The sequence below is a fragment of the Salvia splendens genome, chromosome 5, assembly GCF_004379255.2.
Source record: "Salvia splendens isolate huo1 chromosome 5, SspV2, whole genome shotgun sequence".
NCBI classification, from domain to species: Eukaryota; Viridiplantae; Streptophyta; class Magnoliopsida; order Lamiales; family Lamiaceae; genus Salvia; species Salvia splendens.
In genome coordinates this window covers 14,899,679-14,914,737 of record NC_056036.1, presented here as the reverse complement: position 1 = coordinate 14,914,737, position 15,059 = coordinate 14,899,679, and the positions used below count along the sequence as shown (strand labels likewise).

At 37.0% G+C, this 15,059-nt stretch overlaps 1 pseudogene; it reads right to left on the bottom strand.

The window, feature by feature from the left end:
• Positions 1-328: 328 nt before the first annotated feature.
• LOC121803874 lies at positions 329-1,726 on the bottom strand (annotated as a pseudogene).
• Positions 1,727-15,059: the final 13,333 nt, after the last annotated feature.

Sequence of the window (15,059 nt, the reverse complement as noted above, 5' to 3'; positions counted from 1 at the left end):
AATGAGAAGGTAAAGTTTCTCTAACTCTACCAAAATAGTAAGATTAACATACATGTCTGTGAACTAAAACAATGTTGGAAGCATTTCAAATTAGACCAGACTTTGATGCCGAAAATATGGTATCCTAGTTTTCCCTCACACAACTCTATGTCTAGAACTTCATCCTATCTACAATATGAAACATTTTTACAACATTCTTGTGTACTTCAAAACCATTTTTCCAAGTGATCAATGTCTCGTCATCCTATATCATCTGCTTCACCTTTCATGCAAATGAAGATGAACTACTAAATACACTTCCATAATCAAACATCAACACAACAATTTCCTATTTCACTTTTGCCTCAGGAGGCTCAACTCCCCACCCAATGAAATCCAAAAGTGTCGTTGAAGTTGGTGTGTTTGCAGAATAACACATCTTCTCTGCTGGCTCGTCTCCTGCGCTCGGGACATTGTTCTTTGTTGGCGACGTTGCTGCACAATCAGCATATAGTACGTCATCTATACGCGACATCACTGTGCTGGCCAAGGTCTCCAGCACTCTCGAATAACTCTTGAGGATCGCTAGCCCTATATCCTACCTCAACAAAACCAAAAAATCACAGTGAGTCCCAAACAAGTTTGATGAACCCATAATTAGACCAAAAAGAAAAAGAGGAAGTTTAGTACTACTTTGTTGTACTGGATATTTGTTATGTCAAGTGAAGATTGTGGAAGACCAGGAAACTGATGCTTCAATAGGAGCAAGATTGTACGTAATCTCTCCTCAAACATCTCTCTCTTCTCTGCACTGACAGTGAAACCCCATGAAGGCTTGGCTTCCTTGTGATTCATTTTCCTCTTCCATATGACAATAGATGCCTCAATTCTGTTTTTGATATCAACTACTTTATTCTCAGATGATAAGTCTAAGGTTGAGAGAAACTGTTGAGGATCAAACACCTCATCAGTTATGCTTTTGTATATCGCATCACCTAGGCATGATTTGCCATTCTACAAGAGCGGAGACAAGATAAGTCAAGATACAAGAGCATTTAAATCATTTGAATGTACCTTTGGAAGAGTTTCCATGTAGCTTTCAGGGACATTCATATCTGAGCATTGATGGCCATGGATGCTTTCAGCACTTGAATGACCGCTTCCTTCTGCTTCTGCATGAAGAGGCGCGAGTCTTCTGAGAGGCCGTTTGAGGGAACCTTGATCATAGGCAACCACCACTTGTCTCCTCTCTCAACTCCTTTCTCAGACTCCTCCGCGTCTCTTGAGACATACCAATATTCTTGCTCGTTCTTGAAGTTATCCAATGTGTTCTAACAGTTATTTCATGCAACCAAATCAACCTCCTTTCAACACTATTCATTTATGGATTATGACTAGCCTTACAAGGAGCATTGCATCAAGCTTCCGCAGTGCCGGGATGTTCATGAGGAGGTCTTTCCTTTGCTGCGTCACCATTATCTTGCAATCAAACGAAAACAAGTGATTTTGGATACGCAATGCTCAAAATATGGAGTGCGTATTTCATTTTTGCTACCTCCATGTTAGTTCCATCTTTTCCTTTCTGCTCAGAAGCAACGAATTCGACTATGTAATCTGTGACAGACACAAGCCATGCTACTTCTTTTCTCCACCTTGCCTTCCTCTCTTCCGACATTGGCTCTAGCTTCCATTGTTCTCCAAATACAGAAGCTGTAACAACAACAACAACAACAACAACTACAACAATATTAGTATTTAATTATTCCTACCATTTGGCAGAGTGCCAAGGAAAAAAGACCATCAATCACCCCTTGTTTCTTTAATTTCTTCTTTTTCTTATTGTTTTTTTTTTCTAAAGTTTTGTGCAATAGGGGGAAATGAAAGATGAAATTAGCAGCAGGTCTCTCAAATGGAGGGAGGAAAATGAATGGCGAGAATGGCCAAGAAGCCCGGGAAACCCAACCATAACCAACCGACACTTCTTACATGCATTTCTTTCTTTCTTTCTTATTCTTTTCTCTCCTCACATGCCCTATTGATTATTGAATATGAACCTATATCTACAAAAATAAACTTTAATGAATACTTACATTTGCTACGACTATATACATATTAATTTCCACTTTACAATTTTTTTTCCCTTTTTGCATCGCATTTGGTGACTAAAATAACGTGAAACTCTTAAATTTTGATATCAACTTTTGTTTTCTTCGGTACTTAACTATGGGTAGAATTTAACTTCAAATTTGATCAAAACTAGTAAGTACATTATTTGAGTCAATGTTCTAAATTTTCATAATGTGTACTTTTATTTATATCAAATACTAAAAAGACAAAACTTAATTGGTTTGTATTGGATAAATGGGATCGTCTAATAATCAAATAGAATAATTGATAGCAAAACTGTACATTATTAATATATGTGCAGTCCAATTGTTGGTCAATTTATGATAACATTGGATAGTACTAGTATAAAAGCTCATTACAACTACAGTTGTATGCATTTTTCATACTCCCTATGTCCCACAATAATTGTCTCTTTTTTCTATTTCGGTATGTCTCACAATAATTGTCACACTTCATTTTTACCATAAATAGTAAGTAGGTCTCACATTCCACTAATTCACTACACTCACATTTTATTATAAAACCAATATAAAAAATGAGTCTCACATTCCACTAACTTTTCATTACATTTCTTAAAACCCGTGCCCGTAAAAAGAGTGACAATTATTGTGGGATGGAGGGAGTAGTTGTTTTAAACATTATACCTAAATACTCTCTATAGCTATTACCTACCTATTAAATATTTGGATACACCGTGAGTTAGAAAATTTCCTACAACATATTTAAAGGGTAAGAAGAAGAAAATGACGGAAATTTAATTTCCCCAATAAAAGGATCCCAAGTAAAATAGAAAAGTTAGATATCTACTTTTCTTCCTAAACCTTTTTAGAAAATAATAAAATATTATCTAATGATTCTAAGGTGAAAACTTTTGCTATCAATAGTCTTGATAGTAGACGATATAAATTTTCTGATACTTGACCGTTGTCCCTGAATCGCAGCCGACCGAAGGAAGGGGTGGGTACACCGAGAAAGGGAAGCAGTACCTTCGGTTTCGAAATTTAGGGTTTACGAGGGATTTAGCCTTCGGCCATCTCTATGAGGAAAATAAGCCTATAATTTCTTGTTATTAGTGCTTAAGACACCCTCGAAGTTCGGATTTGGAGGTTTAAGCACAATTTGTTGTTGGTTGGTTGGTGACTGGGTGTGGTTGCTATGTTGGTGGTATGATGCCTGATTTCTTATGGTTTTCTGCTGCTTCATTACCTGCCGCTTGGTTTTATCTTGGTTGCATGGTGCTTCAATACCTGGTTGACTACTTGTTGTTTGTTTGCTTATTGCCTATTGATTGTTTGGTGCTTCTAGCTTACATCCGATATATGATGAGACTTTGTGTATTGCTTGATGGTTAATTGGGTGGTGCTTGTTGCTTACTCCCATATGATAACATTTGTGTGAGTGGGTGATGTTTTTTCTCTTGGTACTTGTTGATGGTTGGTTGGTGCTTGTTTGCTTTCTACCCTATGATGAGAATTATCTGATGGTATCATGCTATACAAAATCTAAGCATTACTGAAATGTGGTTTACACAATCTATGTATTACATTGCTAGAGGCAAAATAAGCAAAAGCATATAAGCTATTTGAGTGATAAACCAAAGCATATAAGCACCATCGTTGTTCTTAGGCCGTGCTGAAAGTTGCCCTCTTCGTAGTACCCACGCAAGGAGATAAGTAAGAGAAATTAACGCAGGCTGATCACGAGGACATCGACCAACTGATCCAGCACACACGCTTTAGACTGACATGTCGTAACTCACAGACGGATCAAGCGGCAGAAATCTAATTGATCAAGGCGACTCCTAAGAGTCTATCTACGTGTCGTTGGGCGCACGAACCAGAACGGGGAACCTTCAAAGCCTTAACCCACAGTACTATTAACTAGTAAAGGGAAGTAAGGGTCGAATCCCACAGAGATGGAGGTGTTTCAACATGTGTCGTGGACATTTTGGGATGACTGTTGCCACGCATACAAAGTGGGTTAAGTTTTTATCCTACTGGACTGAACTGACTGAAAAGAAATTAATCTAGCTGATCAACTGGACTCAACAAAAACGGAAACTACACTACAAAGTTGTAAAGGAATTGGGACTTGAATCTACGCTAACAGCTTGGAATACGTGTTAAGACAATCATGCTGACACTTTCCCAAAATAGCTAAACAAAAGGTAAAAGCAAAGTGAGAACCAAACCCCTTAACTAACAATTTCTACAAAAGCTGTTAAAAAGCAAAAGGTGGTGCAAAAGACTGCAAATCTGGATCCTAACAACTAACTACTTCATCTCCTTCATGTGATCGATGAGAAATAAAGCATATACAAAATTTCAGACATCATTAAACAGAGCAAACTAGCAAGCAAAACGTAAATGCGAAAATCAAACTCTAACTACCAAATATAATCTACTTGACCGAGTGGATTCGGGAAACGAACAGTATATAACTATAATCATGCAGATTCAAATTAGAGAACTCCAGGTCTACTCAATCTAACATGGATCTACCAAAATCAGACACGACCAAACTCAAATCTATGAAATGGAACGTTAACAACTAGATCTCAATCTCCTAAAACTACCAATTGCGAAAAGCATTCAACAAAGAGTGAGCAATCTCTACAAAACAAAATCCAACAAGCATAAACGAAAGCATCCATGATTAAGAGTTCAAAACAAATTCAAAACAAGACCCAAAAGTAGCTTCAGATTCAGCAAATCACTACGGAAATAAACTACTAAGATATCCCAAACTTCAACAACGTTTAAGCATATACAAGTAAAACTAAAACAGAAATTAAAGATTGTTTCTTCGTCCACGCAGGACGGTGGAACACAAGTATCACGACTGAAAAACATCACCAACAGCCAGAGAACAACCCCCTTCCAAGTGTGCATAGACTAAACTAAGGATAGGGATGTCAATCGGGTCAACCCGTTCGATTTTTCGCGCCATTCGGGTACGGCCTATTCGGGTTATGATTTTTTCGGGTTATAAAAGTTCGACCCTAACCCTAACTCTTCGGGTTTCGGGCTAACCCACCGGGTTATTCGGGCCAATGCGTATTTTTAATTCTTTTAATATTTTCAAAAAATAATACGTATTTTAAATTTTCTTTATTTATATACATATTTTTAATTAATCATTCAACAATGAAATACATATTTTTAATTTTCTTTAATATTTTTAAAAAAGATTAAGTTATTTAAATTTAAATAACTTATTCATTACATAATTATTTACAAAATATCTATCAATAGTATGTTTTTGTTTATGTATTTAAAACATAAATCAACACTTTGTTTCAAAATTCAAACATAAATCAATTCGTAGAAAATTAAATAAAATTTTCATAACGTGAGAGGTGCATCGTAGATGTAACAAAAATATTTTGAATTGTTAAAGAGTGAATTATCAAGATGCTAGCTAATTGGAGTAACTCTAAGTATTCTTGAATTATGATTGGTCAAATTTAATTTATTCCAACTGTAAATAAGTCAAATAATAATTTATCTTTGTTTTAAGAATCATCAAAGTACGCATAATTCAATGACGAAGCGACGTCAAAACACTTTGCACTATTATATTGGAAATATACTAAAAGAAAGCTTTTATATATGAGTATTTATGAATCCATGAACCACATGGTGATTTTTTTCGTGATCTTATATAGTCGGTTGACGTATTTGGATTTTGCATGGTTTTAGAGGGTTGTCTTGGATGATTTTGATTATATTTCTATATTTTGGTATGTTTACATGTTTGTTGAGAAATGATAGAAAAATGATTAGAAAATGTACACAAAATATGTTGATGTGCAGCAGCCTTGTTTGAGTCAATGTTTCTCGCGATTTTGAAGTCTGATAAACCTCTAATACATATCATTCTCTTCGTCTTCGAAAGAGCTTCGCGTGGATATATTGCACGCCTCAATCGGAGCTTTGTAGAGAAAGTTATGACCGTTACAAAAACTGCTCGTTGTGAAGAAGCCTTCAACCCGACGGGCCGACCCGTAACCCGAACGGGTCAGCCCGCCTAACCCGACAACCCGAACGGGTCAGCCCGAATGGCCCGATTTTAAATTCAGGCTACGAAATTACAACCCTAACCCTGTATTTTTATCGAGTTATTCTGGCCGGCCCGCGGGTTCGGGTTACATTGACATCTCTAACTAAGGATATGGAGAGTAAATGTGAGCTCGGAGACTTGAGCTAAAAAGAGAGCTGCCGCATTCTTCAATTCCCCTCCCTTTATATATGGAGGCTTGAGGCTCTAATCCCTAGGGTAATCCATCTTTGAAATGTCAGTTGTGCCCTTGCAAAAAGATCCTTAAAATATGCTCTTTTGTCTCATTTCCGCTCTTGTTGCTTTCTTCTTGATTCTCCTAGGTCATTTTGACAACATATTGTAATTCACTCCAATTCTTATTGATCCTGCGTCTATCTGGTCACTCCTTATAATCTTCTGGAACTGGCATATTTTCTACACACCTGAACTCAAAATTACACATTAGTTTCTCAAAAACACAAAACTTTACCCCAAAACAAATGCATGAAACGAGCCTTATCTCAACCGCGCCAACTTATTCTCATAAGTGAGATATGACTTCACTACACTTGTATATGGTCTCAGCTGTTTCTTCTTGACCTACCTGCAAAGTGTGGTTTTGCTTACTCCCGTAATGACAAAAAAAGATTAATCTTTTCCTCATCCACAATCTTTTTATCTGCTCTTTTATACCCTTGAACTTTCTTTGCCTACCATGATTGCAGGTTCCCCATTCTTCATTATCTATGCGGCTGCCTTCCATAGCTTGTAAATTGTAATATCCCTGACCCGAAACATGCATCATTTTGCATTATTGCATATTTTATTCCGTATTTTGAAATAATGAAGATATTATGTATAATATAAATTTGTTTAGCATATTAAATCATTGAATTAAAGTAGTAGTGTGTGCATGGGATTTAAAGTAGTAATATATAATATATATAAATATGTGTACAATATCAATGTGTGTATATGGCTACGTATAGCCATGCACAACTAAATATAGTTATAAATGAGTATGTGTAATAATAATGTGTGTGTATGTTTAATAGTATGTGTAATACTATGGGAATGGGTGTGCAAGGGACAAGTAGGTGTTGTGCTTGGGACACAACACATATATATGCATGGAAGATAGGTACTACACGTGTAAATAGGAAAGGAATTGCACCATTTTTTTAGAACTTATCTTCACTTCTAATTAGATAATGTAAAATTTGTGAACTTTTGTTTATTATTTTTTTTGAGTCGGCTAAATAGCCGACGTACATGTTTATGTACATATATATATATACACTATATAGTTTATCTTAAAAGAAAAGGGGGGTTTGAGAAAGTTTAGAGGAAAAACAAAAGTAAAGAGAAAGGTTTCGGATCGAGGGTTATAAATTAAGAGTTGGAATCAGGAGCTCAATAAGTTTACCTATTGTGATAAGGTGTGTATAAATCACACTTTTAGTTTTACATGTGTTATGTGATTGATTGTTATATGTTAAATTGGAGTGAATTACTGGATTATATGGTGTGGAATTGATATGATTATGAATTATTTGATTTTGATGGTCGAATATGATATGAATATTTGATTGCTGAAATGGACATGTTTGTTTAGATATATATTGGATAATTTGATGGAATATGATATGGATATGTTATTGGTGAAAAGGATATGTTTATGATACCAATTATGTGAATCATGTGATTAAAGAGGATCTGTGACAGCCTTGTACCTGATCTGTGATTAAACACGTGGGTCATAGGAACTCCACGTGTTATCAGGTTCGGCGGCTGACGCATATTGGCAACCTTCTCCTCCTCATCATTTTTGCATGTAGATAAACGTATAGTATATAGAGTGGTGAGAGGGTTTCACTACTGTGTAGAATGTTTTGAAATATGTACTTGATGAATGTTGAATTTTAGAGTTATAGACTATGTGTGTTCTATGAATTAGACACGTGTATTGATTTCTTTTATGATAAGGAATTTATTTATAGTAAGGGCATACGTCAGAGGGGTTGAGGTGTCGCATTTAAGGTGGTATCAGAGCAGGGATAAGGATCCCGCTGGGACATTGCATCCATGCATTGCATATGAAACGTACTGGTTATAAGTTGCATTTGCATTTGAATTATCAGGAACATGGATATTCCTGAACATATGTCATCGAGGAGAGAAGGGCCAGCCGCCCCGCATAATTCATTAACCGCAGAAGCATCTCATACACTTGTTGCATCATCTAGGGGTAGCCAGCCAATACATAGGCAGGTTGAACAAGAAGCACAGGGACTAGAAATGAGACCGAGGGGTCGAAATTTTAAAGAACTACGAAAGATGGGTGCCGTTGACTTTGTTGGGACTACTGATCCTGCTGAGGCTGAGATATGGTTGAAGAGGACAGAGCGTGTGTTTAATCAGATGGGTTGTATTGCAGAAGAACGTTTTGATTACGCAGTGTCTCTTCTTCAGGGCGATGCTTACTATTGGTGGGAGACTGTCCCACTAGCTATGATACATCCTCCAGTACTCAGTTGGGATGACTTCTTGAGAGAGTTCAGTGATAAGTATATGCCACCAGTGTATCGTGATGAGAAGCAAAGAGAGTTTTTGTCCCTTAAACAAGGATCTATGTCAGTTGCAGATTATGAAGTGAAGTTTACTCAGCTTTCTCGTTATGCATTGGCATTGTTACCTACAGAACAAGATAAGTGCAGACGTTTTGAAGAAGGATTGATATATGAGATAAGAAGCAAAATCACACCTTCAGACTTTCATACTTATAATGACCTACGTGCAGCGGCTATACGAGCAGAGAGACTAGTGAAAGAAAGACATGTGTATATTCAAAGGCAAAAGAGGGGACCACCGGAGTATAGGGGTGAATCAAGCTCGAGTATTTCAAAAAGGCCTAGTTCTTTTTCTTCGGCATCGAGTTTCAGTAGAGGAGGTCTATTGAGTCAAAGAGGCGGACGTGCACCACCTTTCAATTATGAGTGGGGACGAGGATCTGGTATGACAGCACGTGTACGACCTTTATGCATGCATTGTGGGCGACCACATACTGGGGAGTGTCGAACAGTTACAGGGGCTTGCTATCACTGCGGACAACAAGGACATTATTATAGAGAATGCACTCTTCAACCTGACCGAATAGTAGGTGGTAGAGCAATGACGGAACCAACAATACAAAATGTGCGACCCGTAGCAACAGGTACAGGCTTTGGTCGAGGTCGTGGGAGAGGACATGCTATAAATAATTTTATGGGTAGAGGACGAGGACAATCAGAGGCACAAGGAAGTACACTTCATGGACATGCTCGTGTGTTTGCTATAACCCAAGATGAGGCATCAAGAGCACCAGAGGTCATTACCGGTAAACTTTACTTATTTGACATTATGATACATACATTGATAGATCCAGGATCCACCCATTCATTTATATCACCTGTCATAGCATCACATATGCATAAAGAATTTGAACCTCTAGAACATAGCTTAAGTGTACACACACCTTTGGGTGAAGTTATTTCAGTACATACAGTATATCGAGATTGTGCGGTGAGAATCAATTCAGTAGAACTATTGGCAGATTTGATTCCCTTGTTCATACATGAGTTTGATGTTATCTTGGGTATGGATTGGTTGTCGCGTCACCGTGCTAAGATAGACTGTTATGCTAAAGAAGTGGTAATAGAGTCACCAGGACGAGATCGAGTGATATTCTACGGCAATCGACAGATTGTTCCCTCCTATCTTATATCTGCTACAACGGCTTTTCAACTGATTCAAAATGGATGTGAAGCATATCTTGCCCATGTTGTAGATTGTGTTACGGTTAATGATCAAGTTAAAGACATTTCCGTTGTTAAAGAATTTCCTGACGTTTTTCCTGAAGATTTACCTAGATTGCCACCTGATCGAGAAACAGAGTTCACTATTGAGTTGTTACCAGGTATTGCACCTATTTCAATTCCTCCTTATCGAATATCGCCGATGGAGTTACAAGAGTTGAAGAAACAATTACAAGAGCTGTTGGATAAGGGATTTATACGGCCCAGTGTTTCACCTTGGGGAGCGCCAGTGTTGTTTGTGAAAAAGAAAGATGGTACATTGCGACTTTGTATAGACTATCGGAAACTGAATCAAGTCACGGTGAAGAATAAATATCCATTGCCGAGAATAGAAGATTTGTTTGATCAACTTCAGGGTGCACAAGTGTTTTCAAAAATAGATCTCCGATCAGGGTACCATCAGTTGAAGATTGCTAAAGATGATATTCCGAAAACAGCCTTTCGGACTCGATACGACCATTATGAGTTTTTGGTTATGCCTTTCGGACTGACGAATGCACCTGCAGCTTTTATGGCACTGATGAATAAAGTATTTCAACCATTTCTGGATCAGTTTGTGATTGTTTTTATCGATGACATATTGGTCTACTCGCGAAGTAAAGAGGATCATGTTAATCACTTGCAGTCAGTATTACAAGTTCTACGAGATAAATAACTTTATGCAAAGTTGAGTAAATGTGAGTTTTGGTTAGATCATGTGATATTTTTGGGACACGTGGTGTCAGATCGAGGAATAGAAGTGGATCCACAGAAAGTTGAAGCAATTGTCAACTGGAAGGTGCCAACTACAGTCACAGAGGTTCGAAGCTTCCTGGGTATGGCTGGATACTATAGACGTTTTGTGGAAGGATTCTCGAGTATTGCGGGACCAATGACAAAATTGTTACGGAAGAATGCCCCTTTCATATGGAGTGGGGAATGTCAGAAGAGTTTTGATGAGTTGAAGCATCGATTGACTACAACACCCATATTGACTATTCCGACAGGTATAGGAGGATTCGTTGTGTACAGTGATGCTTCTCGGCAGGGACTTGGTTGTGTTTTGATGCAAAATGGAAAGGTTGTTGCTTATGCGTCACGACAGCTAAGAGTACATGAAGTTTCATATCCTGTCCATGATCTGGAATTGGCAGCTGTTGTTTTTGCTTTGAAGATTTGGCGTCATCATTTATATGGAGAAACTTTTCGAATCTTGACAGATCACAAGAGTTTAAAATATTTAATGAGTCAGAAGGAGTTGAATATGAGACAAAGACGGTGGATGGAGTTGCTTAAAGATTATGATTGTACCATTGAATACCATCCGGGGAACGCAAACGTTGTTGCAGACGCATTAAGTCGGAAGTCAAGCAGTATGATAGCACACATGCAGATGACCCCATTATCAGAGTTGGTTGCTCTTCGAAGTTTGAATGTAAGATTACAGCTAGATACGAGTGAAGGGTTAATGGCGACTCTTGAAATCCGACCAGTGTTGAGACAACGAATTCAAGATGCTCAAATGAAAGATGAAAAGTTTGTAGAGTTTATTAATGAGGTACGAAAAGGTAAAGACACACCGTTCATTCTACAAGATGATACATTGATGTTTGGCACTAGACTATGTGTACCAGATGTTGATAACCTTCGGCGAGAGATTCTAGATGAGGCGCATAATGCTCCTTATGCAATGCACCCAGGAACAACAAAAATGTATCATACTATGAGGCAACATTATTGGTGGCCAAAGATGAAGAAAGAAGTGGCAGAGTTTGTTTCAAAGTGTTTGACGTGTCAACAGGTAAAAGCAGAACATCAGGCACCTGCTGGTTTGTTGAAACCTTTATCTATTCCAGTTTGGAAATGGGAGCGTATCACGATGGATTTTGTAACGGGTTTACCGAGGACACAGAAAGGGAATGATGCTAGTTGGATTATTGTAGACAGATTAACTAAATCAGCACATTTCTTGCCGATACGATGGGGTTGTTCGTTAGGCCAGTTGGCTGAAATGTACATGAAGAAAGTAGTACGCTTGCATGGTATTCCGATATCCATTGTATCAGACAGGGATCCGCGATTCACATCCCGATTTTGGGAAAGTTTTCAGACAGCCATGGGAACCCGACTACATTTTAGTACTGTTTTTCATCCCCAGACAGATGGTCAGTCAGAAAGAACTACTCAGACGTTAGAAGAAATGCTTCGTGCTTGTGTTATTGATTTCCAGGGTTCATGGGATAAGTATATTCCGTTGATGGAGTTTGCATACAACAACCAATATCACAGCAGTATTGGAATGGCACCGTATGAAGCATTGTATGACAGAAAATGCAGAAGTCCGATATATTGGGACAAAGAAGGCTTGGAGATTCTAGAAGGACCAGAAATTATTCAGGAAACTGTTTCTAAAATTGATATCATTAAAAGCAGATTGAAGGCGGCACAAGACAGACAGAAGAGTTATTATGATCAGCATCGGAAAGAAATGGAATACAAGGTTGGAGATAAAGTGTTCTTGCGAGTTTCACCTTGGAAAGGATTAATGCGATTTGGACGTAAAGGTAAGCTGAGTCCTCGTTATATTGGGCCGTATGATATTGTCGAAAGAGTTGGACCGTTAGCGCACAAGTTAGCATTACCTCCAGAGTTAGAACAAATTCATAATGTTTTCCACGTCAGTATGCTTCGACGTTATCGGTATGATCCGTCACATGTTTTGACAGATCCTGATATACAGATTTTTGAGAATCTAAGTTACATAGAGGAACCAGTTAATATTGTAGACCGACAGGTTAAACAATTGCGAAGAAAAGAAATTCCAATGGTAAAAGTTATTTGGCAAAATCACGGCGTCGAAGAGGCTACTTGGGAAACAGAGGAAAAGATGAGAAAGAACTACCCACATCTGTTTACGGGTTAGCAATTTTATTATGCACGACAAATTAGAAAGAAATGAATTTTGCGGACAAAATTCTTAAAAGGGGGGAAGATTTGTAATATCCCTGACCCGAAACATGCATCATTTTGCATTATTGCATATTTTATTCCGTATTTTGAAATAATGAAGATATTATGTATAATATAAATTTGTTTAGCATATTAAATCATTGAATTAAAGTAGTAGTGTGTGCATGGGATTTAAAGTAGTAATATATAATATATATAAATATGTGTACAATATCAATGTGTGTATATGGCTACGTATAGCCATGCACAACTAAATATAGTTATAAATGAGTATGTGTAATAATAATGTGTGTGTATGTTTAATAGTATGTGTAATACTATGGGAATGGGTGTGCAAGGGACAAGTAGGTGTTGTGCTTGGGACACAACACATATATATGCATGGAAGATAGGTACTACACGTGTAAATAGGAAAGGAATTGCACCATTTTTTTAGAACTTATCTTCACTTCTAATTAGATAATGTAAAATTTGTGAACTTTTGTTTATTATTTTTTTTGAGTCGGCTAAATAGCCGACGTACATGTTTATGTACATATATATATATATATACACTATATAGTTTATCTTAAAAGAAAAGGGGGGTTTGAGAAAGTTTAGAGGAAAAACAAAAGTAAAGAGAAAGGTTTCGGATCGAGGGTTATAAATTAAGAGTTGGAATCAGGAGCTCAATAAGTTTACCTATTGTGATAAGATGTGTATAAATCACACTTTTAGTTTTACATGTGTTATGTGATTGATTGTTATATGTTAAATTGGAGTGAATTACTGGATTATATGGTGTGGAATTGATATGATTATGAATTATTTGATTTTGATGGTCGAATATGATATGAATATTTGATTGCTGAAATGGACATGTTTGTTTAGATATATATTGGATAATTTGATGGAATATGATATGGATATGTTATTGGTGAAAAGGATATGTTTATGATACCGATTATGTGAATCATGTGATTAAAGAGGATCTGTGACAGCCTTGTACCTGATCTGAAATATAGAGGGACCTATGAGTCCAATTACAGAGAGGCATTCGGGTCAAATACAGAGGGACCTATGAGTCCAATTTCAGAGAGACCTTCGGGTCATAGAGGAATCCCGGGCAGATACCAGGCTTGACTGTTACAGAATAATAAACTGAATAGAGTAGCATATGCATACGAATATGAAATGGTTTGTTTTTAAATTATGTTATATTTTATTTCTGATTATATGTATTGATAAAATAATATGCTTGATGTTTGTATCATGTGAAACTAAAGGTGGAAATTTATATACATTGAGTTGTGGCTCATTTAAACCACTAAATTTTTCAGGAATAAGATAGCAGTAAAGTTTTTGACTGACGTGGGTCATAGGAACTCCACGTGTTATCAGGTTCGGCGGCTGACGCATATTGGCAACCTTCTCCTCCTCATCATTTTTGCATGTAGATAAACGTATAGTATATAGAGTGGTGAGAGGGTTTCACTACTGTGTAGAATGTTTTGAAATATGTACTTGATGAATGTTGAATTTTAGAGTTATAGACTATGTGTGTTCTATGAATTAGACACGTGTATTGATTTCTTTTATGATAAGGAATTTATTTATAGTAAGTGCATACGTCAGAGGGGTTGAGGTGTCGCATAAATGGTCTTCGTATGCACACCAAATGCCTCTACCGCCTCACGTACTGCCCCTTTGTGAAGAACACCACCATGGTTGTTCTTGAGGAGAAACTGCACAATATTGTTTTTCTTGTTGCTGCTCAAGTATTGTTTTACCCTTTGTTCTTCATGTTGCTACTCAAGTATTGTTCCATTCCCAACAATGATGAAAATTTATGAGGGAATTTTTGAAGTTAATGCAGTGGAGTTTTTGGTTTTTTTATGGTCGTGATAGTTGGGTGGAGTAAATGAAGAGATGAACGTGTATATAGAGTATTTAAAAGTTGAATTTAGTTTTCAAATTAGAACTTCTAATTTTCCACTTAAATTTTTAAGAGGGAGATTAGTAAAATGTTTTTTTTTAATTTAAATCTACTTGAAGTTAGGTTTCCCTTTAAGATTGTGCATTTTTGTTGTTTATTATTTAGACTAAAGTTTTTTTTGTCATAAACATATG